The sequence below is a fragment of the Nannospalax galili genome, unplaced genomic scaffold, assembly GCF_000622305.1.
Source record: "Nannospalax galili isolate Female #2095 unplaced genomic scaffold, S.galili_v1.0 scaffold917, whole genome shotgun sequence".
Taxonomy (NCBI): Eukaryota; Metazoa; Chordata; class Mammalia; order Rodentia; family Spalacidae; genus Nannospalax; species Nannospalax galili.
The window spans coordinates 100,458-125,002 of record NW_008340972.1 but is presented as its reverse complement, the minus strand read 5'-3'; the positions used below and the strand labels follow the sequence as shown (position 1 = coordinate 125,002).

Sequence of the window (24,545 nt, the reverse complement as noted above, 5' to 3'; positions counted from 1 at the left end):
CTTTTAGTTACCAGGATTAAAGTAAAATGTCCTACCAAGTTCAAAATCATTGTCATTTAGAAAGTAGATTAGAGGTTGTGTGGGGCTGGGGAGGGAGGGGAAGTGTCTGTAAATGCAGCCAAATTTTCTTTGGGGTGAGGGGATGGTAAAAAGCTCTGAATTCAGATTATGAGGATGGCTATCCAACTCTGTAAATATATGACGAACCACTGAATTGTATGATGAACTGTATCTCAATAAAGCTACTTTGGAAAGCAGCAATTGATCATGAAAACGTTTTGCTGGAAGGCTGGTCACAAGAAGAAAGTCGCCCAATGAATGATTTGGTTTAGAATCAAATATTTTGTCTCACTGTTTAGCAAAGCGAAAGTTGAAATCCAACTTTAAGACACTGTGACAGTACACTTCTAAAACTCTCCAATAAGAACTACAGTGACAGGCCTGTTTGTCCCTGCGCTCAGATAATAAACTTGATAGACTTTGAACTTGCTGTTAGAACTAAGCTTTCACGGCTACTGGAAGACTGCAGCGAGCAGAACAGCGGCTCTGCGACTCACGTGGAGACTCCCGACTGGCAAATGAGCATTTTTCACAGACTTTATGGAGACCACAGCAAAGCAGGCATTTTCACATTTTAGTTATTTCCAAAGATCACAGTTCCCCCCATAGAGTCCCCCAAAATGCACTGGTCATTTATTCTCTGTATTAACTTTTTAGGTTAGCACATAAAGTGATGCATGTTTCTCTTGGAGTCCTCATGTGTCCCTGTCATTGTACTCTGCCCTCATTTACCCTCATCCCCTCTTCCTCCTCCCCCTCCAGCTGGTTCCCCCACCTCCACCAGTTAGTCCCCCTTTCTGCCCTTCTTATCACAGGTACTCCATGACGTCATTTCCCCTCAAGATCTCTTCCTCCCACCCACAGTCCCCTCTCTAGTTTCATGAACACACACACACACACACACACACACACACACACACACACATACACACGAGCTAAATGTAGTTTCCACATCTGAGAGAAAACATTCAGTATTAGTCTAAGTCTGGTTTATTTCACTTAACATAATGATTTCCAGTTCTGTCCATTTTTCCTGCAAAGGACACGATTTCATGTTTCTTTACCTCTGCATAAAATTCCATTATGTATATGGACCACATTTTCTTCCTGCCGACGGGCATCTAGGCGGCTCCATTTCCTGGCTGTTGTGGTGGTGCAGCAGTGATCATGGATGCGCAAGGGTCTGTGTGGTCTCACATCAGTCCCTCCCTGTCAAACACACAAGCTCATGTTTGTGTTTTTGTTTAGTTCAAGTTATTTTTTTCACTTTTGGCAATCTAACAAAAAAATCTTTTAAGTAGATTTTGTTGACTGCCTATAATATAAATGTTTTGAAGAGAGAAAGGTTAGTACTTAAGTAAAAGGCTGAGATAATCGTAGCATGTTAACTAGAGTTCTATGTTTATAAGTTAATAAATCAAACCTTTTGTTATAAAATAGCCCAGATTGACATTGTAATAAAAGTCTTTTTTAATTTTTATGTGAATGAGTGTATTGCTTGCATGTGTGTAAGTGCATCCATGTCATGCAATGCCTGTGGAGATCAGAAGAGGGCATTGGATCCCCTGGAATTGGCAGTTATAGACGGTTGTTAGCCACCATGTGGGTGCTGGGAATTGAACCTGGGTCCTTTGCAAGAACAGTCAGTGCTCTTAATTGCTGAGCCATCTCTCCAGACCCAAAAGGTGAAATTCTTAAGATCTTTTTGTCTCTTGATCAAAACCAGGGACTTGTGGACTCTAAGCAAGTGCTCCAATACTGAGCTACATTCCCAACCCTGACAGTCTGAGTCTGGAGTGTGGTTATCATTATATAACTGTGCTTGGGTCAAAACTCAATGAACTCCTGCTGGGCATGATAGTGCAGGCCTTTAATCCCAGCACTTGGGAGGCAGAGGCAGGCAGATCTCTGCGAGATGGAGGCCAGCCTAGTCTATATAGCGAGTTCCAAGCTAGCTGGGGCTATAGAGAGATGCAGTCTCAAAAACAAAAACAAAAAAAAAAAACATTTGAACTGGGCACTGAAAGAAGGCAAACGTCACTGGGGACACAGCTCAGCTGGTAGAGCAGGTGCCTGGCAATGCAAAGCCCTGGGTTCAATTCCCAACACCAACTGGGTGTGGTGGCTGGTGTTTGCCTGTAAGCCCTGCACTCTGGTGGTAGAGGCAGGAGGATCAGGAGTTCAAGGTCATCCTCAAGCTACCTTGTCTCAAAACTCAAAAAAGCATTTTTTCAAAACCCTTCATCTAAAAAGAAATGAACACATAGAACTAAAAATAAAAAGAGGCCAGGGGTGAACTTCAATGTAAATTACACTTAGAAACATAAGATAAAATTAAATATATGAGTATCATCAACATTAGATTTAAATAATAAATAAATATCAGATGAAATAAATCTACTATTTAGATCAAGAAGTATGCTGTTAGGGTAACTACATGTTACTACAAATCCTCTGTACCATCAAATGAAGCAGAGTCTATACTATCAGAGGTTTAATGATTGCCCAGTTTTTGCTTTATATCTTCAAAGGATTCTATATCAAAACCCCACTGCTCCTGGGTACACTCTTGGGGTGACTTCAGAGTTATACTTTGCTTTCCCTGTGACACCACAACTCTTGTGTGCTTTTGCAAAGAATTTTTTTCTACACACACACACACACACACACAGAACTGACACACATATAAAGCATTACATATATAGTAGGATGGGGAGTATAGCTCAGTTGGTAAAAGTATCTCATGTAGCTCAAGCTGGCCCTGAACTCACTAGGCAGCGGTCTTTCTAAAGAGTATTCGAATAAAAGCAGAGCTGCTGATACGATTCGCAGTCAGGTGCATGGAGCCCTGGACCCCCCCCCCGGGGTTATTTCAGTTCAGTGGTCATCCATTCAGGCCCCATGGCTGCCCCTGGTAGAAACACACACACACACACACACACACACACACACACACACATCACTGTTATAATCTGACACATAAAACAGGAGAGATCGGAACCCAGAACTTTTTCTGTGGAAAGTCTACCTGCTTGTGTTTCTCTCTACATCTCATGACAGCATGGGCTACTGCATGTGACATGTGTCTACCAATCTGTGGTCTCCACTGCACTGCAGTGCATGTAGCTGTTGCTTCCAGGCTACATGAGACAGGACGGCCTGACGCGCATCATAGCTGCACACTATTATAATGTTTAATCCTGTCTGTCCTGGTTTCATTTCTGTTGCTGTCATCAAACACCCTGACAAAAATCAAGCTGGTGGAGAGAGCTTTTATTTGGCTCCCAGTTCCACAGTGCAGCCCGTTATTACAGGAAGGTGGCAGGAAGCAGCTAGCCATGTCACATCTAGAGTCAAGAGCAGAGACAGAATGCACACGTGCGTGCTTAGTGCTCACCTCTGCTCTTAAAAACTCCAGGGTCCCAGGACTGGAGAGATGGCTCAGCAGTTAAGAGCAGTGGCTGCTCTTGCAGAGGACCCCAGTTTGATTCCCAGCACCCACATGGCAGAAAACTGTTTGTAACTCCAGTTCCAGGGGATCCGACATCTTCTTCTGACCTCCACAGGCATTGCACAACATGGGTGCACTTACACACATGCAGGCAATACACTAATATACATAAAAAAAAAGTCCAGAGTCCCAAGTCACAGAACAGTGCCAGCCCCCTTTCCGGCTAGGTCTTCCCACATCAATTAAGGCGACTGAATTAGTTATTTTCCTGTTACCAGGACCTTTGTTTCAGTAGTGTGGAACTGCTATTTAAAGAGAGCAGATGTGACTTCACCACATATATGCTGAAATGCGACACACCGAAAGTGCGAAAGAGCGTTCCTCATACACACAGGGCTGACCAAGTTTGAGGCCACAAATACATACAGCTTGAGGGTCCATATTTTTCAAAGACTGTTGAGAAACTAGGAGAGGCAGAGAACATTGCACAACGAGAAAAGGACTAGAACACAGTTCATAAAAAATAAAAATGAGAAGGGAGGCTGGGGAGATGGCTCAGCAGTTAAGAGAACTGACTCTTCTTGCAGAGGACCTGGATTCGAGTCCCAGCACCCACATCGTGGCTAACAACTGTCCTTAACTCCAGTTCCACGGGATCTGACACTCTTCTGACCTCCCCAGGCATTGCATGACACATGACATGGGTGCATTTACATACATGCAAGGCAATACACTCAGACTTAATATAAAAATAATAAAAATCATTTTAATGATAAGAGACAATTGGCTGGGTGTGGTGGCCCCACCTTTAGTCCCAGCACTGAGGAAGGAAAGGCAGGTGGAGCTCTGTGAGTTTGAGGCTAACCTGATCTACATAGAGAGCTTCAGGCCAGTTGGGGCTACATAATTAAAACTTGTCTAAAAGAAAAAATGGTAAAGGAACTGGTTTTATCTAGTCCTAAGAATAACCTTCTTAACATGGTTAAGTGTTCTTGGATATAAAAATAAAACAAATTACACATAAAGCCCTAATCACCCAGGCAGCAACAGCATAGGATTAAGTAAATAGGAACACAAGGTTCCACAAGAGCTTAACTGAGAACGGGGTCCACCTTTTGCATCTAAAACCATCCAGGTCAGCTGAGAAAATCTCTACAGTGTAAAATCCCCAGGTGAACCTCACTCTGGTTGACCCTCAATCCCTGTGGGCTACAGATTGCTAGTTAGTACTGAAATCTTTTTATTATGGGAAGAAATATCCCATCTGCAGTATACTATACCAGTGGAAGGCATTTAAATAACTATTTATTTTTATTTTATGTGTATGAGTGTATGGCCTGCATGTGTGTAAGTGTGCCCACGTCATGCAATGCCCACAGAGGTTAGAAGAAGACATCAGATCCCCTGAAGTTATGGACAGTTGTTAGCTGCCATATGGGTGCTGGGAGTGGAACCCTGGTCCTCTGCAGAAGCAGCCAGTGCTCTTAACTACTGAGCTGTGTCTCTAGCCCTGCAGGCATTTTTTAAGTTGTATGTGTTTGCCTGCATTGTATATATATACTACATGCATGGAGTTTCCCCAGAGGCCAGAGGTGGTGTCAGATTCCCTGGAACTGGAGTTACAGATGTCACCATGTGGGTGCTGGGAGCAGAACCTGAGTTCTCTGTAAGAGAAGCAAGAGCTCTTAACCACTGAGCTACCGCTCTAGATCACACACACACACACACACACACACACACACACACACACACACACACACACCATGGCAGGCATTTACAGAGGTAGAATCTCATTCACGTGGGCCTCCAGTGAGTATGAGGAATAACTATAGCGGACTCTTCATGTGTAGTGTAGGAGTTAAATTACAGGAGCAACAGTGTTTATGGAAAAGCCACACAACACTGAACAAATAGGAAACACCCAAACTGTTGGCTGCTGATTGAGTCCCTGCCCACCTTCTGTGAGGCCTGCCTCTCTCTCTCTCTCTCTCTCTCTCTCTCTCTCTCTCTCTCTCTCTCTCTCTCTCTCCATATGCTCCCACAGCACACATGAGAAGGTCAGAGGACAACGTGCCTAAATCAGTTTACTCCTTCCATCATGTGGATCCCACAGATCAAACCCAGGTTGCCAGGCTCGATGCAAACACCTTCACCTGCTGACACACCTCACCTGCCCATGCTAGTATCCACATTCCGAAGCAGCAGCTTGCTCATCAAGCTGACTCAAACATCCAGACTAGGATTGGCTTAATGGTGGCAAAACATCGGAAGGCTGTTTGCAAACACCACACACTCCTGAAAATCTAAATATTTTGGTAATTAAATGAGGATATTTAACTATTTACCCCTCGAAAAAATTGAAAAAATTAAAGACAAGACAAGACAAAAAAAAACATGCAACTGATGCCAGCAGATCACACATCAGGCCAGGAGCCACTCTGATACTCACGGGTAGCAGAAAGCAGACACTGTGGGTGGTTACACCTTTAATCACGTCTGAGATCCCTCAAGGGGATGCTTTAATTTGCCTCTTGAGGAGTTTCAGAACTCCAAGTAAAACTGGAAAAATAAAAAGGAAATGTCTTCTTAGTCCAAATGAAGAATGGAACAGACTCTAGCCATCTCGAAATGCTTCCTAGATTCTAGCTGAATAACATAAATGAGACTTGTGTATGCTTCCTGTGCTTTTAAATTTTATATTTATTTTATTTACCATCCTTTGGGTCTTGCTCTGAGTAACTACTTCCCTCCCAACCCTGGATTCTTAGAAGACTGTCAGACTGTTCTGCCTGCTCAGGACTATCTGAAAACATCATTCTCTGAGCACAGCAGTTGGCTCAGGGTGGCGATGCTCTAAGCTGAGTCTTGGACACAGAAGAGGTCCACGGAGGTTAGCATGGGGTTGTGGAAGCCGAGGATACCTTTCTTTTTGGAACTAGCAGGTAGTGAAGTCTTAAAACCTGGAATGGACAAAGGTTAACTTTCCCACCTCCAGGAAAGATCCACCAAGGGAATAAGGCCAGTGTAGACCACAGACCAGAGATGGTAACCAAAGACCATCCCAAAGCAATTCAAGCCACATTTACCATGAGAAAAGACAGACCAACCTTTTAGTTTAGTTCAAGGGAGCAAAGCTTGTTGCTGTTCCTCCTCCTCCCCCTCCTCCTCCTCCCCCCTTCCTCCTCCCCTTCCACCTCCTCCCCCTCCTCCCCTTCCTCCTCCTCCCCTTCCTCCTCCTCCTCTTCCCTTCCTCCTCCTCCTCTCCTTCCTCCTCCTCTTCCCCTTCCTCCTCCTCCCCTTCCTCCTCCTCTCCTTCCTCCTCCTCGTCCTCCTTTTCCTCTTCCCTCTTCCCCCTTTCCTCCTCTTCTCTGGAATGAGCTACGTTCACTTACATTTCTGTCTCCTGTCCCCAATAGTTACACTACACATTCCCATTTTGTGGACTGGGAAACAACATAGTGAGGACTACAATGTAGTGTGAGCAGCAAATGGCAACACTGTTAATCGGCTTCCCACTGCAACAACTTATAAAGAGATTTATTTTGCCTCATAGTTTTTGAGGCTCCAGTCCATCACAGAGTTCCCTGTTCACTCTGGGTAGCACATCATGGTAGGTGCCCATGGCAGATTAAAGGCTTACCTCATGAGCCAGGGAGCAGAGCCAGAGGTAGAGAAAGAAAAGGGCAGAGGCCGCACAATCCTCTTCAAGGGCACAGTGACCTAAATCCTCCACCAGGTTCCACCTGCTAAGGAGACCTCCTCTCCCAGGAGCACCACTCTGGGGATGTGGTGGAATCCAGGAGCTCAGGGCTCCTAGTCAGACACCCCATTGTTTGCATAGCAGTTGACATTTAAATGACTTGTAAGGCTCAAGCAGGAAGACAGAAGAGAGATGTCCTTGTTTCTTTTCCTGTTACTGTGTTTTAAAAATATCCTGACAGTGCGCAACGTAGAGGGAAAGGGTTTATTTCAGCCCACAGCTCAGGAGTACAATCCACTGAGGCGGGAGTCAAGGCAACAGGGGCTGAAGAAGCTGATCACATCACATCACATCCGCCATCAGGAACCCGGAGAAAGATGCTCTCTAGTGCGCCCCTAACGCCCTCCATTTCATTCAGTTCAGGATTCCCTGCCCAGGGAATGGTCTTGCTCACAGTCAAGAGCAGTCTTTCAGCATCAGTTGCCGCAGTCACGCTAATCCCGCACAGGTGCACCCATGGGCTCATCTCCCAGGTGATTCTGGATTCTGTCAAACAATTAACAGTAAACATCACAGGCATAGTCCTCTCTGAGTACCAGTTTCCTAGCTTGAAAAGGGCTCGATGCCAGGCCCGACCCCAGGAGCCTGTGAGGATTCAGAGTGCATGTAGCTGACTGACTGTACGTGTCAACCGTCCAGCGTGGGGCACTCAGTAAGAACTCTGCATGGATGTCTCCTGTTTAAAAGACTGAAAACCAGGACACTGTAAACAAGACCTGGGGGGGCGGAGAGAGAGAGAGAGAGAGAGAGAGAGAGAGAGAGAGAGAGAGAATAGATGACATGAAACAGAAGGGAAGACAGCCAGAAGACTGCTTTCAGGAGGAGGGGGGATGAAGTGAGGAGGGTAGTGGGGGAGGGGAACATATAAGACAACATGCAATAACATATATGCATGAAAATGCTGTAATGAAGCCCATTATTTGGCGCGCTAACTTGAAAAAAATCATTTAAAAAATACAATAATAGTGCTGGTGCACGCCTTTACCCCCAGCACTCGGGAGGCAGAGGCAGGCGGATCTCTGTGAGTTCGAGGCCAGCCTGGTCTATGTAGTGAGTTCCAGGACAGCTGGGGCTACAGGGAGACCCTGTCTCAAAGACCAAAAATAAATAAATAAATGAATAAATAAATAAATAAATAATAAAAAACACAATAATAAAATAATGTAGAAGAAAAAACAGATCTAAACGTTTACTAAGATTGTTCTCTAAAAATAATTCCCACCTACAAACTTAGGTATATACCCAACAATACTCCAATAAGGGAGGTTTTGAACAGTCATTCAGAATGTGTGTTTTCTCCTATGCGTCCCCAATACAAGCAAGATTCCAAGGACAAAATGCCTACATCCTTCCCCTTTCCCTCCCTTCCATCTATTTATTATTCATTTATTTACTACTTATTTATTTTTGACCTGGTGACCTATTTTCTTTCCTTCCTTCTTTATTTCCTGGAAAAGGCCATACTTCCCAGTATCACCACCCAGCAGCAGTTACATCAGGGCACGGGAAGAGGCAGAGGAGTTTATTCCGGGGTCACCATATTTACCTTTTCAGATTATATATACTATACATGTATGGTATTGCAACATATATATGATTCCCCACAATTAAATTTTCTAAACTTTCCCCTTGAGTCTATTCACCTGACAAGATGCTGACCAGGGAGGTCTCAGATGATAACTAATTGAATATTTTTAGCTCTTCATGCCTTTTACTCTGCCTTAGTGAAACGCAGCAACTCTTCTCAGATTAAGACTCTCACTTCTGTTTTTCTGCCTGTTAATCCAGTTCTCCTCAAAGAGAGAACTTGGGTCACTTTCTGTGACCTTGCCACTGACTCACGAACTCCTTGGGTGACTTTCATCTTACATAGGACTTGTACTCCTTTGCATGATGGGAAAAGAGTTTACACCCTCCTCTGGCTTCTCCGTGTAACAGTTCACCCACGGTGCACACACACACCACACTCTCACAAGCATCCAGCTGGCTGGTCCCTCTTCTCAGATCGCTCTCATACTTGTTCCTTTTTACCTACTTTTGGCTCACTCTAACTCTCCTTCAAAGCTCAGTTCAAGGCTGTTTCTTCTTGAAAGTCTCTCTGTACATCAAGTGGGGCTTCCTTTGGGCCCTGCGACTGTCTAGGACTCGTCTTGTGACTGTCTAGGACTGCGTGGTCATGACCATTATTTATTCTCAAACCCCGTGGATGAGTTTCCTTTGTCCACCTGTCATGACTCATGAATCCTAAACATGCTTCTCCAATTGTACATATGTCTGTACTTTCTGTCAAGAGATATTGGTGGCATCTCCTGCCAGGCCTGATGACCAAGTTTGATTTCCTGGATGTACAACGCTGGAGGGGGGACCCTGCCAGTTAGTTGCTTCTGACCTTCACATGCCCCCTCCCCACAGAATACAAATAAATAAATGTAATTAAAAAGTTTAAGATAAATAAATTTTTAAAAATTGGAGGAAGTGAACTGAACCATATCCTCAGTGAGTCATCCTTAGTTTCCTGTTTCTTTTTTTTTTAATAAACACTTTTTCTCTAATTTTCCAGGTAATAACCCCTGCATTATACATAAAGCTTTCAATCCTGTCATACTTTTTTATATTTTAGCTTTTGTTTTGTTTTGTCTTTTTTGAGACAGGGTCTCCTTATAGCCCCAGCTGTCCTGGAACTCACTATGTAAACCAGGGCGGCCTTGAACTCACAGAGATCCACCTGCCTCTGCCTCCCGAGTGCTGGGATTTAAGGCATGCGCCACCACGCCCAGCAGTTATTTTTCATGTGTCTGAGTGTATTGCATGCATGTATGTAAGTGGACCCATGTCGTGCAATGCCCACAAAAGTCAGAAGAGGGCATCGGATCCCTTGGAATTGGAGCTATGGAGGTTGTTAGCCGCCATGTGGGTCCTGGGAATTGAACCTGGGTCCTCTGAAAGAGCAGCTAGAGCTCTTAATCACTGAGCCATCTCTCTAGCCCCACCCTGTCATACTTCTAAAACTAATTTCTTATTATGAATATGTCTGTGCGCACACATGTGTGGAGGTCGGAGGACGATCTGCAGGGTTGGTTTTCTCCTTCCAGTTTTATTTGGGTTCCAGGGATCAAATTCAGGTTTTCAGGCTTGCGTGGCAAGCCTTTCACCCATGTAGCCACCTCACCAGCCCCAGCCCGTCATGCTCTCTATCCAAGATGATGGTGCCTGTGCTGGTAGATGATATTTCTATCATTGAACACGTTTCATTTGCAGCAACTGCACATTGTTCACTTTGAAGATCATCACGGAAGTGAGTTTAGTACAATTCAAATTTTATGGGTAACATAGAAGTCCATCAAACGAACGGCAGATTTCTGAAACCGTTCACCTTATTACATGAGATAATTTGCTATTTCCTTTTCCGTTCAAGTATATTTTTTTCTAAATGCAGCTTATGAGTCTCTAAAACCATTTCAGGATCCACTAGTGGGTTATGACTCACAGGTGGGAAACCACCCTGATCACTGTTACCTGAATCATCTCAACTACTTCCCAGTCAGCCTCTTCATCTCCAGTCCGGCTTCTAAACCAACAAGTCCAAGCACGTCACTTTCCTTCTAAGAAAAAGAAATGTTGCAGAATCTGACACCGTGTTACTGCAGGGGGCAATCTATATTTCTCAGTACAGAGTGTAAAGTCTTCCAAGGTCACCAAGGTCACCTGTTCACACTGACCCACACTCACCACTATCTTTCTCCAGGACACCACACACCCCTCGCTGTCCCCTCCCTTCCCCACTCTTCCCTTCTTCCCTCAGCTCTGCCATTGGCCCCACCTGCCTTCCCTTCCCCTCCGCATCAGTCTGTCAGTCCTACACCAGGTTCCGGTACCAATGTCCTTGTGTCTCCATCCCTCCCTCATCAGAGGGGAGCATACTAGCAGCTCCCTCCTCTGAGCTCCCACTTGACAATTTCAGCATTTACTAGGGTTGCTTTACCTGAATTTTAATGGATGCCTCTGACACTTGGAGGAACCCAAGCCCCTTGGGAGCACTGGGCTGTCATGTACTTAGAACAGAGGCTGGGGGCTCTCTACAGAGTCCGTGCCACTCCCTTTCATCTTTGCATTTTAGTATCTAAATGATCACATACATGTGTTGATTTCCCATACTTAATTCAAGACCTTATGTTTATGATTACATTCTGCATTAATAACATCTATATGCATTTAGTCTTATATCTTCAATTAAAAATATTTTATTTTTAGCCAGGTGTGGTGGCGCATGCCTGTAGTCCCAGCACTTGGCAGGCAGAGGCAGGCAGATCTCTGTGAGTTCAAGGCCAGCCTGGTCTACATAGTGAGTTCCAGGAAAGCTGGGGCTACAGGGAGACCCTGCTTCAAAAAGACAAAAATAATTTTTTTATTTTTAGTTCTCTGTGTGTGCGTGTATGCGTGCGTGTGTGCGTGTGTGCGTATACATAAGTGCAGTGCCTGCAGAGGCCAGAAGACAGTGTCAGATTCTCTGAAGCTGGAGTTACAGGCAGTTATAAGCTGCCCAACACGGGGGCTAGGAACCAAGCTCAAGTCTTCTGCAAGAGCAGTACACTCTTTAAACACTGAACTATCTTTCCTGTTCAAGTACTTTATATCTTATACAGTATTTATTATTATTATTTTTTTTGAAACAGGGTCTCCCTGTAGCCTCAGCTGGCCTGGAACTCATTATGTAGACCAGGCTGGCCTTGATCGCATGATCGCACAGAGATCTGCCTCTCTGCCTCCTGACTGCTGGGATTAAAGGCATGCACCACCATGCCCAGCTTTACTAAGTATTCTTATTTTGATAAATGGAGTGCATTGTAGGCAGTTAGGCTACACAGAATCCCAATTTTCCAAGGTGTGGCCATTACATCCACTGAAAAGGTCACACAGCTCAACTCAACTCCTAACTTGACTCCAGGTCTAGCCACATCTTGTCTTCTTTAGGGCAGGACTATCCCAGGCCACCAAAGCCTTACAGCCATCACCAGTAGAGCTGTGCGTGGCTCTCAGTGGCTGCCCAGTCATATCTTTCTGTCCCCAGCTGATGCTCCTGAGTTTCAATCTGACTTATCCAAATATATAAGAAATAAAATTCCTCCAAACTGAGCATGGTGGCATGCACCCTGTAATCCCAGCACTTGGGGGGTAGAAGCAGAAAGGTTAGGAGTTCCAGACCAGCCTGGACTTATGAGGTCTTGTCTCAGAAAACAAAAACAAACAAAAAAGAAATTCCTTTCCTTTAGCAAGAGACCCTGTCTCAAAAAAGAAGTGGAAAGCTATAGAGACACACAAGACATTGACCCCTGGCCTCCATGGGCATGGGTACCTGCACACACATGTAAACACACACACTCATAACACACATACACACACAACAACAAATAAATAGATCAACAGGAAACAGTAAGCCCAGGCAGTTGACTTACAATGCATTGTCAATCCTGTATGAGACCAAGTTTCCCAAGGTGTCTTTAGAAACAAAAACAAAAGCCAAAAGGAGCTGTGGTGGCAAGGCAGGGCCAGGAACCTCCTCTAAGCGACGTCCATTTTCACTTGTCTGGGAGCTGGAAGGTGATTAAGGATGGATGACGTCTGTGCTCCATTTTAGCAAGTAGGAAAGAAGACGATCTAGACTTGCTCAAACCCTTACGTCCTGGGCATTCAGGAAACATTCTGTCTAACCCTCCCATCCCTGTCAGAGTCACACGCAGTTTCCTGAGTATCTCCCCACTCTGTACCCCATAGTGGGCCAGGCACCTGGGAACCGCGGATAGGGCCGAGCTCGTCCTCCCTGGAGTTGCCCTACCACAGTGAGTCTCAGCTTTTCCTCTTCCTGGACACATTTGAGGGACACACGTGGTTTCATCAGTGCAAGTGGCTGGGTGTGGCCATGGCTCTTCCACACGGATCAACACTCAGATTCAGAAAAGATAAGTGACAGCTCATAATGTCTAGGTGCTGTGATGGCAAATCACAGTCTTCTGAGCAAGATGGCGGGTAATCCACTGTGGAACTGGAGTAAGGCAGAGGTCAGGGACAGATGTCAGGAGGAAGTGGCATTCAGTGAAAACTGACAGAACGGGCCATGGGACAGGATGAGCTATAGCCTCTGCTGAAGCCCAGAGGGAGAGCAAAGCTGCTTATGAGTTATTGTGGATAGTGGCAGCCTGGGGTACAGGCAGAGGGAGCAGGTACAGACGTGGGCATGGATCCCATTTCTGAGGGGCTTTGTAACCCTGAATGTGCTTCACTCTGAGGGCAACGAGAGCCACAGAAGGGGGGACAGAGGAGACCTGTCTGCATGGAGGGGCCTTTCACAGCAGCTGGTGGCTCAGCCCGTGCTTTGGGTTAACTACGAACTCAAAGGTTGAGAGGGGAAGAAGCTTGGTCAGGGGGCGTTGACTTGAGCAACTTGGTGGGTTTTACAGGAGAAATGTGAAATGACTCTCACAGGCTCCTGAATCTGAACACGTGACTTTTAGGAACACTGTGGAACCTTTAACTGATGGGATCTAATTGGAAGAAGTGGACCACTGGAGGAGGAGCCTGAGGTTTTACAACCCGGCCGCACTCTGTCCAGTCTCTCTGCCTCCTGATCCTCCCAGAAGTGAGCAGGTTCCAACCACCGTGGCTTCTCCACCCCAATAGACTGCACTCTCAGACTGCAGTCTAAAGTAAATCTCTCCACAAGTCATTACTTATTAGCTATTTGGTCACAGGAACAACATAGATAACACAGGACTCCACGAAAAGGTAGAGGAGACCTTTAGCAGAGATGTTTTGAAGGCCTCGATAATCAGCACTTCTACTTGGGGCAGGAAGTCTGAAGTGTCTGGGTTACTTTTATTATTGCTGTAACCAAATACCTGACCAGAAGCAACGTAGGGAAGGAAAGGTTTATTTTGGTTACAGTTTAAGACGCTTGGATGTTTGTGCCCCAGTGGAGGGCTTCGCACTGCTGTGCATATGGACAACACTAATTAGACTCAAGGGATTAATAACAACAAAAATATGACATGAAGTTGGTAAGGAGACTGGATGGATGGCACTAGAGGGAGTTGGAGGGAGGTGGTGGGTGGATAAGAGTAATTTATACTGTATAAGTATATGAAACTTTAAAAGATAAAAACTATTATTTTGAGACAAGGTCTCTCTGTAGCCCCAAGTGGCCTGGAACTTGCTATGTAGACCAGGCTAGCCTGGATCTCACAGCGCTCCATCTACCTGCCTCTGAGTCCTAAGTGCTGAGATTAAAGGCATGTGCTGCTGCATAAGGCAAAAATAATTGTTTTTGAAAGAGGGATTCACAGGGCTGGAAAGATGGCTCAGCAGTTAAGAGTGCTGGCTGTTCTTCAGAGGACTCAGGTTTGATTCCCAGCACCCACATGGCTGCTAACAACTTTCCTTAACTCCAGTTCCAGGAGATCCAACGACCTCTTCTGACTTCCACAGGCATTGCATGACAGAGGTACACTTACATACTATTAGGGTTTCAAACCGCAGCAGCCCCACCCCCTCACCAACAGGGTCTCACAGACCTCACAAGTCCCTGAGAAAAGGGAACTGAGTTGATAAGCACCCTAGTCTTTGAAGTCAAGAGAAGCAGACTTTTCTCCACTGTTTGGCCAACATGGCAGGCTTCCCCTTTGATTGCTAAAGAGGACAGGTTTTAACAGTCCCGCTCTCCCACTTTCCCCTGCCCAACTTTAAAAAAAATACATCTTCCCACCTTCTACAGGAAGCAGAAGCCTCCCCCGCTTTAAAGGACCCCAGCTCATGAGCAGGGCAGACATTTTCCCTGCCTGGAAGGGAATCTGTCCCATGTGTTCCTCTGCTAATAAACTCTATTCTGATAGAGTTTTATCTGTGTCCTGGTGCTTTCTCCCAATCAACCCTATTCGTCATACAGCTACTTTTTACCTATCACATACATGCAGGCAAAAGGAATCGGTCCATCATGGCATGGAAGGTGGGTGAGGCAGCTCACATTGTGTCAACTGTTGGCAGTTAGTAAGCACAGACCAGCAGGGAAGTGGGGCTGGGTTATAAGCCTCAAGGCCCAACCCTAGAGATCCACTTCCTCCACCAAGGCTCTACCTCCTAAGCAGTCTCCAACCTCCCAAAACAGAGCCCCAGCTGGGGACCGTGTGTTCAAATACATGAGCCTCCAGAGGACATTTCACATCCAACCCATAACAATGTCCCAGTGGGGATGTGGATACAGTTCAAGATGCAGATATAGAGTTCAGGAAAGATAGCTGAGCAATAGAAAAAAGAAGTTACAGGGGGCTGCCAATGAGTAAAACCAGCCCAAGAAAGTGTGTTGAGCAACAAGAGACCGGGTTTAGAAAGGAGCTTTGGGAAACAGCAGCATTTGAAGTATAAGGGACTAAATTCCTAATAAGTAAACAGGGTCACTGAGGAAAAGGAAAGCTTCCACACTTCCTGCTTTTTGGTCCTGCAGGAAGCTTTTATTTGTAACTCCAACAGGGTCCCTTCAACGGACCTGCTCAGAGTCACACAGCCCTGGATATTTCTCAGTTTAGAGATATGACCTATTGACCACTCTTCTCTTTGCTTAAGCTGACCAATCCAAAATTAAGGGAGATGAAACCATTAAAACCCTTAAAGCCCAGGCCCTGCCCTGGGGACTTGGGAGTCCTAGTTTCTGGGTCCCCTCTCTTCTTGTGGAGAACTTTCTCTGTATGAGCGTGTGTATGTGTGTATGGATGTTATTCTTTACCTTTCAATGAAAGTTTGTGCTCTCTGCTGGTCTGAGGTTTTTTGTTTTTTTTTTCTCCCTTTTAATTCCTTAATCATTAGCGAAAACCAATCCAGTCAAGACCCCTAGACTGATAATAGGCTGAAACCAAAGGACTACCGGAGAGGACAGCACAGGGGGTCTGGAGTGAGGTCACTGGCAGGAGGGACAGGTTAGCTTTCAATTTATAGTTGAAGAAGCTAGATCTTAGACTCCATGAGCTGTCTAAAGTCACCCAGCTGGGAGGGGCCAGGGCTGGACTTAACACAATCAGATGGCTGGTTTCCATTATACACAGTTATGGTCCGACAAACAGGCATGGTTTCTCATTCAGATTGCACTTCCTGGACATTAATTGCAGACCATCCTCTCAAACCAAGGGCAGTCCCTGGCCTGCTCCTGTACAGACAGTAGTGATCAGAGGAGAGGCAGTCGTTCTGTGAAGGGAGAGACCAAAGACACTCAACTGACCTTGCAGAAGGTTATTAGCTGATGCTGAGCTAATAACATTTTCATGGCAAATCCCTCCAGGTTTTAGGTTCTCTATGGGAGACAAAAGGATCTACTCTTACCAAATGGCCTAGGAAGCCAAAGTTCAAGTATTAAACAACTTTATACTATTATTATAAACGCAAAGCAATTGGAAAATTAGCTTAAGTCATGTGTGTTTTCCAGAACAGTCTCTCTTACATGAGGATACTAAAAACAGGTGCCTGGCACCTACCATGTATAACCAGGTCTAGGTATAGGGCAAGGGACTGGAGAACAGGGATGAATGAAGATCTCTGTTTGCCTGGGGCCATAGGTCCTCAGACCAACATCAAGGCCCCTCCTCAGAGAGATAAGGCCCTAGAGCAGCTTTGGAGAATTGTGGACTCTGGCCTGGGTTCACATTCTCCTAGGGACTGGTCACACTGAACCTGGGAACTTTTTCCCTCTCTGTAAAATGGGCACAGCTGTTTCAGTTAACCTGTTACTGTGAGTTCAATCAGATCCTGTGTGGTAGAGGACTTGGAGTGGTGCCCAGAATAGGATGCTCCCATGACCACCACCTTTGTGGTGAGCTTTGCTCACAGGAGACTGGGGACTGAGATAGAGCTGATGGTCAAGGAATACCTCCGGCCTGGCAGGAGAGTGCCGCGGCAGGTGAGCCTGCATGAGAATGGATTTTCCAAGATGGCAAACGCACAGAAAGCCATGTTCTCCAGCTTCACTTTGTCCTTGAGGTCCAAAGAGCAGTGACCTTGGGTCTGGCAGGACAGATTTATAATCCCAGCCCGTGGAGGCTGTGAGTTTGAGACAAGCCTGGGTTACAAAGATCCAGGCCAGCATGGGCTAGAGTGCACACACACACACACACACACACACACACACACACACACAGAGTGACAGGAGATGCAAGCCTGCCCCTGGGAACAAAGTGATCTGCCTAAATACTGGGAAATGAGTTCCTGAGGAGGCAGAGAGGCCATCCAGTCCCATAGTACTTCTGGGGTGCTCCTTTCTACCTGTTTGCCTGGGGTTAACTGGTGGTAATCTGAGCACTCAGGTAGGGCTTCCCACACTCCCCTCTGGGATTTTTACATGCCCATCTAAGCGGCTACCTTTAAAAGGAACCTGTGGTCCCCCAGTAGAGCACCCTGTGGTGACCAGGGGGCTGGGGGGTCCTCTGTGCCCCCAGGTGAACAGCTGACCATGCACACACCCTGCAATGCCTCCCTGGGACAGCACCCAGAGCCTGAGCCCACAGCCCAGGCCAAGCTGAGCCCACAGCCCAGGCCAAGCTGAGCCCACAGCCCAGGCCAAGCTGGGCTGGAAGACACTGTGGGGGGAGGGGGAAGAGGAAGCCTGCGGGCTCTGCACACACCACCGGCTAGTGCAGGGTCCTGCTCTCATCTGACGTCATGCGTTTCCTGCTTTAGCTCTGCAGGGCGCAGCTCGCCGGCTTCGGAGTCTGGAAGTCGGTCGCCTGAACACCGAGATGGTCACCGTCACTATCCTGCATCTTATTTTCTTGGAACAGAGGGTCACCTAGCCAACAACTCCGCCCCAAATCCCAGGACTCCGGGCCTTCCAGCCAGCATTGTCTCCCCTCCCCCCTGGAAGGCGGCCTCCTTGCAGCCCGCACCGGGAAACGCCTTGGCTGGGGGCTGAGGCCTGGGGTGGGGTCGATGCACATCTGCTCCAGCTGGAGATACCTACCTTTATTTAGAATATGTATATTAAGGGTGTATGTATGTACGAGTGCATGTATGTATGCACGATGGTGCACGCCTGTAGTCCCAGCACTCGGAAGCCTGAGGCAGGAGGATGCCCACGAATAGTGGGTTCTAGGTCAGCCTGGGGTTAGAGTGAGATTCTGTCCCAAAAAGCAAAAAAGGGAAAGATGACCGGCCCGGCCGCGCTGGCTCCCCTCCCCGGAAGTGGGCGCGGGCCACCCGGCAGCGTGCACGCTCGGCCCCGCCCAGCCCCCACGGCCCCAACCCCCCACGGAGCGCGACCCGGCGATACCCGCCACCGCCCCGCCGCGCGGGAGCCTCCCCAGGGCTCTTTAAATAGGAGCTATAAATACGCCGGGGCTCGGCGCCCGCGTCACCGCCCCGCAGGCTCCGGATTGGCCGGCGGCGCTCGCTCATTTGCATACGGGATTGCACAACTTCCGGGCGACCTGGGCAGAGCGCTGAGCCCTGGGACTGCGCTGGGCCCCGGGACCCTGGGAGTAGGTGGTGCTCCAGGCCCGCGGGCGCGGGAGGCTGAGGCAGGAGGATGGCCGCTAGTTCCAGCCAGCCTGGGCTGAACGAAAGTGTGTACACGTATCTGATGCAAGAAAACCAAAGTAAGTTGGAACGTGTGTGCACATATCCAATGCAATAAAATAAAAGAACGTGTGTGCGTATATCCAATGTAATAAAATAGTGTGCATATATCCAAAGCAACAAAATAAAGAACTTGTGCGCATATATCCAATGCAATAAAATAAGACAGTGTGCGCATATATCTAATGCAATGTGTGTGCATATATCCAATGCAACAAAATGTGTGTGCATATATACAATGCAATAAAATAAAAGACAACGTGTGTGCACATATCCAATGCAATAAAAGATTAAAATCGTGTGCATATATCCAACGCAATAAAATAAGACATGTATGTACATATCTAATGCAATAAGATAAAAGACAGAACGTGTGTGCATGTGTCAATGCAATAAAATATAGTTGTGTGCATATATCCAATGCAATAAAATAAGATACAACGTGTGTGCATATATCCAATGCAATCAAATAAACGAGTAGCGCGGGGAGTGCCCTGGGCATCCTAGAGCATCAGGTCTGCGCCGTCAAGGACCCACCCGTTGACCGTAGACCCTTTTTTGCTTACTACTAAAGAGAAAGTTTTATGGGTGCTAGGGGAGCAGATGCTGGGGGTGGTTAAATAGACACCACGTGAGAGCTGGACCCCCCAGGACCATTCTGGAGTTCAAAGAAAGCTTTGCATGATCGATGTAGGGCACAATGAACTGGAAATGAAAACCAGGGGGGTAAAATCCAAGAAGTAACATGCCTCCTGTTTTCAACCCAAGCTGAAAAAATGCACCCAAGCCAGGAGTGCTGACTTAACAAACGCCTGGGATCACAACGCCCGCCGGGGAAGGCTGAGACAGGAGGATTGCGAGTTCTGGGTATGTAGTGAGACTCTATGTGGAAAATAAATAAATAAATAAATAAATAATCGACTAAACAATTGAATAAACGAATAAACAATTGAATAAATAATTGAATAAATAAATAATTGAATAAACCCAAACAAAAGCAAAAAGCACCGGGGGGCCAACGCAGCCACGCTGGTGGCGATTGTCCGTGCCCAGCTCCTTGGCCCTGGCCCCACTGGGCTCCCTGGATGTATCAGCGTCCAGTTGTCAGATCCTCCCGAGGGCTTCGGAGTGGGCAGAGCCTTATGGAGCCCTGTCTGCTGTTAGCTCAACATCTGTAGCTCGATTTTTTACTTTTCAGTAGGATCCGCGACTTGTCATTCCGCGGGTTTGTGTTAAATGTCCTGCCCCTAGAGCATGCGCGAGGCAGCGTAAGCGCCCAAGCGTCTGGGTAGCGACATTCAGAGAAGCGTGCTGGGATAGGTGAGGTCTCAGACCCCGGGAGAGCCTCGGTGTGCAACAACAGTGTGCGCAACGGGCAAAAAGCGCATGCTCCAAACGAGCATCTCACTCTATTTCATCGATGCTCTGTGACATCCTTTTCATCCCAAAAAACACCAAAAAACACTTCAGGACTCTTTCAAGCCAACTCACACGGGAAGAAAGTGCTTCACCGGGTTGAGCTGTGGATACTTGCGAATCTGCAATTCCGAAAGCTTAAAAACCAAAAGCTTCAGACCGTAACAAAAGCGCTCCCTCTGCTGGCAAATGCTTGATGGTTCGAGATAGCCAGAAGGAAACCCTGGGGTGGCCGGTGCATTTTAGGGTATTTGTAGCTGGAGACAATCGAAGTCATCCTTTCGCCACTGCCTAGTTAGTGTGACCATACAGTGGTGAATACTGCCTTACATGCCTTTGACATCTCCAAATTACTACAAACCAGTTTGTGATTTAAAACCAACTTGGTTATATTAAAGGGAGACTTGTTTTGCAGTCATTATTCTCTGAATTATCTAACGGAAAGTAAAAATGTTTGGGTCAAATACATTTCCCAATAATTTCAGTGCTGTACAGTTTTTAAAAAATATTTTATTTTTAATTTTATGTATATGAGCGTTTTGCCTGTGTGAGTGTATGCTGCTTGATGTGGGCATCTGGACTGGGTACCCCAGGCTGACACAGGACAAGTTCCCCCCTTAAGAGTGCTGGACTAGGGAACCAAGCTGACACAAAGTTTTCTCCCTAGCCCTGGAGAGTACTGGAACATTTTTAAATGACTTTATATAACTATCTGTTGTATTTCCACACCTACCTCTGAGCTGAGAGAGAACGGAGATTACAGTGTAATTCATGATGGTTATAGACGGTTTCTATAAAGGAAGGCCCAGTGCTTAGTGTGGAAACACTGAAACACCCATTTTGACCTTTACTGTGGAGACAGTCATCTCTCTCTGCCTGTGAATACCAGTTCTCCTCTAACCTCCTAGTGACCCAGAGATGTACCAACAGCCAACCTCTTTCAAACGTAGCTCTTCCCCCCCGCCCCCCCCAAAACAAACGGCTCTCAAAATGAGACGAGATGGACAGTATGGCCAAGACCTACAGTTTTCAGATCACACAGGTTCTTGGGCTTTTTAAAAGCTCCCCCCCCATCCCCATTGTAGACCAGAGCACACAAATAAGACAACAAAGAAACAGTGTTTCTTTATGTTGATTATCAAAAAGACAGGCGTGGGGGCTGGGGAGATGATCAGTCATAAAGTACTTGTCTTCTAAGCAGGAGGGCCTGAGTTGGATCCACAGAACCCTTGAATGCTGGGTGTGGTGGCATATGATCCCCGGATGTGGGTGCTAATAATCCCAACATCGGGAAACAGAGGCAGGAGGATCCCCGGGGCTCACTTGTCAGCCAGTCTAGTCTAATTGGTGAGCCCCAGATCAATGAGACCCTGTCTCAATGGAGGTGATGGTGGTGTTCCTGCGGCCTCCACACACATGTACACACATGAACATGCAAACACATACACATACACACAAACCAAATTGACTTATTCTTGACTTGAGAAATCAGAAACTGATTAAGCAGAGTGAAAGAAGAGAAAAAGAAAGCTGGAATAAGACCATCAAAAGGACGCGTTCAGATCGGCCAACTGGAGAGACGGCTCAGCAGCTAAGAGTGCTTACTGCTCTTGCAGAGAATCTCAGTTTTGTTCCAGCACCCACTTCAGGTGGCTCACAACTCCCTGTAACTCCAGTGGATACAATGCCTTCTTCTGGCCTCCATGGACACACACACACACACACACACACACACACACACACACGTACGTATAAAATAAAAATAAACAACAAATGCTCTTAACCCACGAGCCACCCCTCCAGCCCCCATGAAGGGAGGGTGGCCACTTACCACCTAAACCTAAGCTGCTCAACTCCTGCTGAAAAGACTTAAGACCTGGAGTCTAAAAATGCAATATTCAAAATGTCTGTGATGATCCAGGAAAATACTGACGTCTCACAAGGAAAAGCAATCAACACCAGGAACATCAATGTTGAAATTAGGAAAGGACTTTATAGCTATTAAAAGTATTCTCTGGGGCTGGAGAGATGGCTCAGTGGTTAAGCCACCGACTGCTCTGGCAGAGGACCTGAGTTCGGTTTCCAGCACCCACATGGTGGCTAACAACCACCCAATGCCCTCTTCTGGTCTCCAAGGGCATCGCATGCATGGGCGCACTTACATATGTGCAGACAAAACACTCATACATATAAAAATAAATAAATAAATTTAAAGCACCCTCTGGGGGCTGAAACGGCTGATTCTAAAGGAAGTTTTTCCCTATAGAGCAGTCAGTGGGCTGCCTACACATTTTAAATTCCATGCAATTAAGGAGTCATTGCTTTCCAGCTAACACTGACATTTTAGAATGTTCTAAGCTGTGAACCTCCTTCTTTGGGTTTAACAGCAATAATAAAACTCTAAGGGCCTCCCAGGACTTCCAAGTTAATCCCAGGCCTACTGTCCTCAGAATCTATCTTCTCCTCCAGTTCTCTCTCTCTCTCTCTCTCTCTCTCTCTCTCTCTCTCCTTTGCACATCTCCCCTCCCAGCTCCCACTTCCCTGTTCTCACAAACATATCAAATTTGTTTTCTGAAGAAAAATGCAAGTCTGACATAATCATTTACTCAAACCAGGCATGCATTTTCTTCTACAACATTTGCTTTTCCTTAAGTCTGAAATTTTAGGTGTTAGTAAATGAGGGGGGAGTGTTTGCCAAAATGAATGACCAAACAGCTGTGCTTTAAAGTTCTCCCCTCAGTCAGGTCCGGCTTGGTCAAGGTAACGTTTCTCAACTCTTAGGCTGAATACTCATAGGATGGACACTGGCCCCTGCCCCTCTCCGCCCCCCCCCCACTCCCTCTCCCACCTTAGTACTAGGGACTGAATCAGGGACCTGGTGCTTTCTAGGCAAACGCTTTATCTCTGAACTACATCCCCAGCCTCTTCCCTCTTCCATGTCCAGCAGAACATCAGGAAAGGGGAAAGACAAACAGAGAAGGCGAGTATCTGCGGGAAGGCGTGCACCCCAAAGTAGCTCAGCTTAGTCTTCATCCTCCTTCCTCTTTCCCCCTTCCTCCTCCCTCCTCCTCCCTTCATCTTCCCATCTGCTTTTACCCCTTGAACTTAAGGGATCCTTGCTTGTTGCTGGCAACGTAAGGTGCTGATTGAGTGAGGTCTGGTAAACTTGGCAATCGACCGAACTGACAGTTTTCCTGTCTCCTGTGCCACTCCCCCCTCTCACTTTCCCCCTAAGTTTGGACATGGGATTTTTTTTTTTTTTTTTGAAAAACCAATTATTTGTTTTACAATCAAAATTGGTTTAGAAAAGATGACTCTCATTGCCTTTGTTAAAGGAGCGACACCCTGAAGATCTAGTGGTCCCCAGTCTGCTCTGTATCACGGAAGGAAACGTGAGGACCTTGTGGATGGGAGCGCAGCTGTGGACGATTTCCTCCCCTTGTCCTGCGCCTCAGGAAGGAGCACGGGAACACCCATCACCACTTTCCTGAGCACTTCTGAGCTCAGAATGAGCCCAACAGGCCAAACCTTTATATTCAGCTGTGGCTGTGGAGTCAGGACTGCTGAGTTGGACACAACACTGGGCTCTTTTTAGAAACACACTGGTTTTAGAGCCTCTCAGACCTGTTTACCAAGGGAAAGGATGGTAGAAAACGTGCTGGTTACAGGGCCTGCTTGAATCTCTAACACTGACTTCAGTGTCTAAGATGAACAACTCCGGGTTCTGTCTCTGCTATTTTCCCTTGTGCTGTTCCAGTTTGGGTCAAGTTTGTCAGCAACACATCAGCAGTGGATGGAGACAGATTTCCTCAGTAGCCCGGACTTGCATGTGTCCAGATTCTCCAACTCACTCACCTTTGTGGAAAGCCATCAGAAAGAGGAGAGAAGAGAGAGAGGAGAGAGAGGAGAGAGAGGAGAGAGAGAGGAGAGGGAGGGAGAGGGTGGATCTCTGTGAGATGGAGGTCAGTCTGGTCTGCCTAGGGAGTCCCAGGACAGCTAGGGCTACAGAGAGACCTGTCTCAAAACAACAACAAAAACAAAAGAACCATCTGGCAAGACACCAGGGTCAGTCTCTGGCTGCCACGTACCCATGCACACACATGCATGCACACAGGTAAACATGTGTGTGCACACATATACATGAACACACATATGCTTGCATAGCACACACAGGCACAAAACATTAAGAGGAATACAGAATTTGGATCTGATATTATCAGTATTTTGCTATGTATGTTTTAAAAAGAGATAAAA

General features: G+C 46.5%; 3 long non-coding RNA genes across 3 annotated transcripts; 1 reads left to right on the top strand and 2 right to left on the bottom strand.

The window, feature by feature from the left end:
* Positions 1 to 1,130: 1,130 nt before the first annotated feature.
* On the bottom strand, positions 1,131 to 12,798 carry LOC115070910. The gene is made up of 5 exons (XR_003850009.1): positions 12,725 to 12,798; positions 10,788 to 10,870; positions 7,152 to 7,757; positions 5,961 to 6,070; positions 1,131 to 1,269 (listed from the first exon to the last, which is right to left on the bottom strand). It is a non-coding gene; the product is annotated as an uncharacterized LOC115070910 (long non-coding RNA).
* Positions 12,799 to 13,104: 306 nt separating this feature from the next.
* On the bottom strand, positions 13,105 to 18,067 carry LOC115070911. The gene is made up of 3 exons (XR_003850010.1): positions 17,927 to 18,067; positions 16,531 to 16,602; positions 13,105 to 13,303 (listed from the first exon to the last, which is right to left on the bottom strand). It is a non-coding gene; the product is annotated as an uncharacterized LOC115070911 (long non-coding RNA).
* A 669-nt stretch (positions 18,068 to 18,736) lies between these two features.
* Positions 18,737 to 24,143, top strand: LOC115070903. Its single transcript, XR_003850003.1, has 3 exons — positions 18,737 to 18,895; positions 19,644 to 19,742; positions 23,627 to 24,143. It is a non-coding gene; the product is annotated as an uncharacterized LOC115070903 (long non-coding RNA).
* Positions 24,144 to 24,545: the final 402 nt, after the last annotated feature.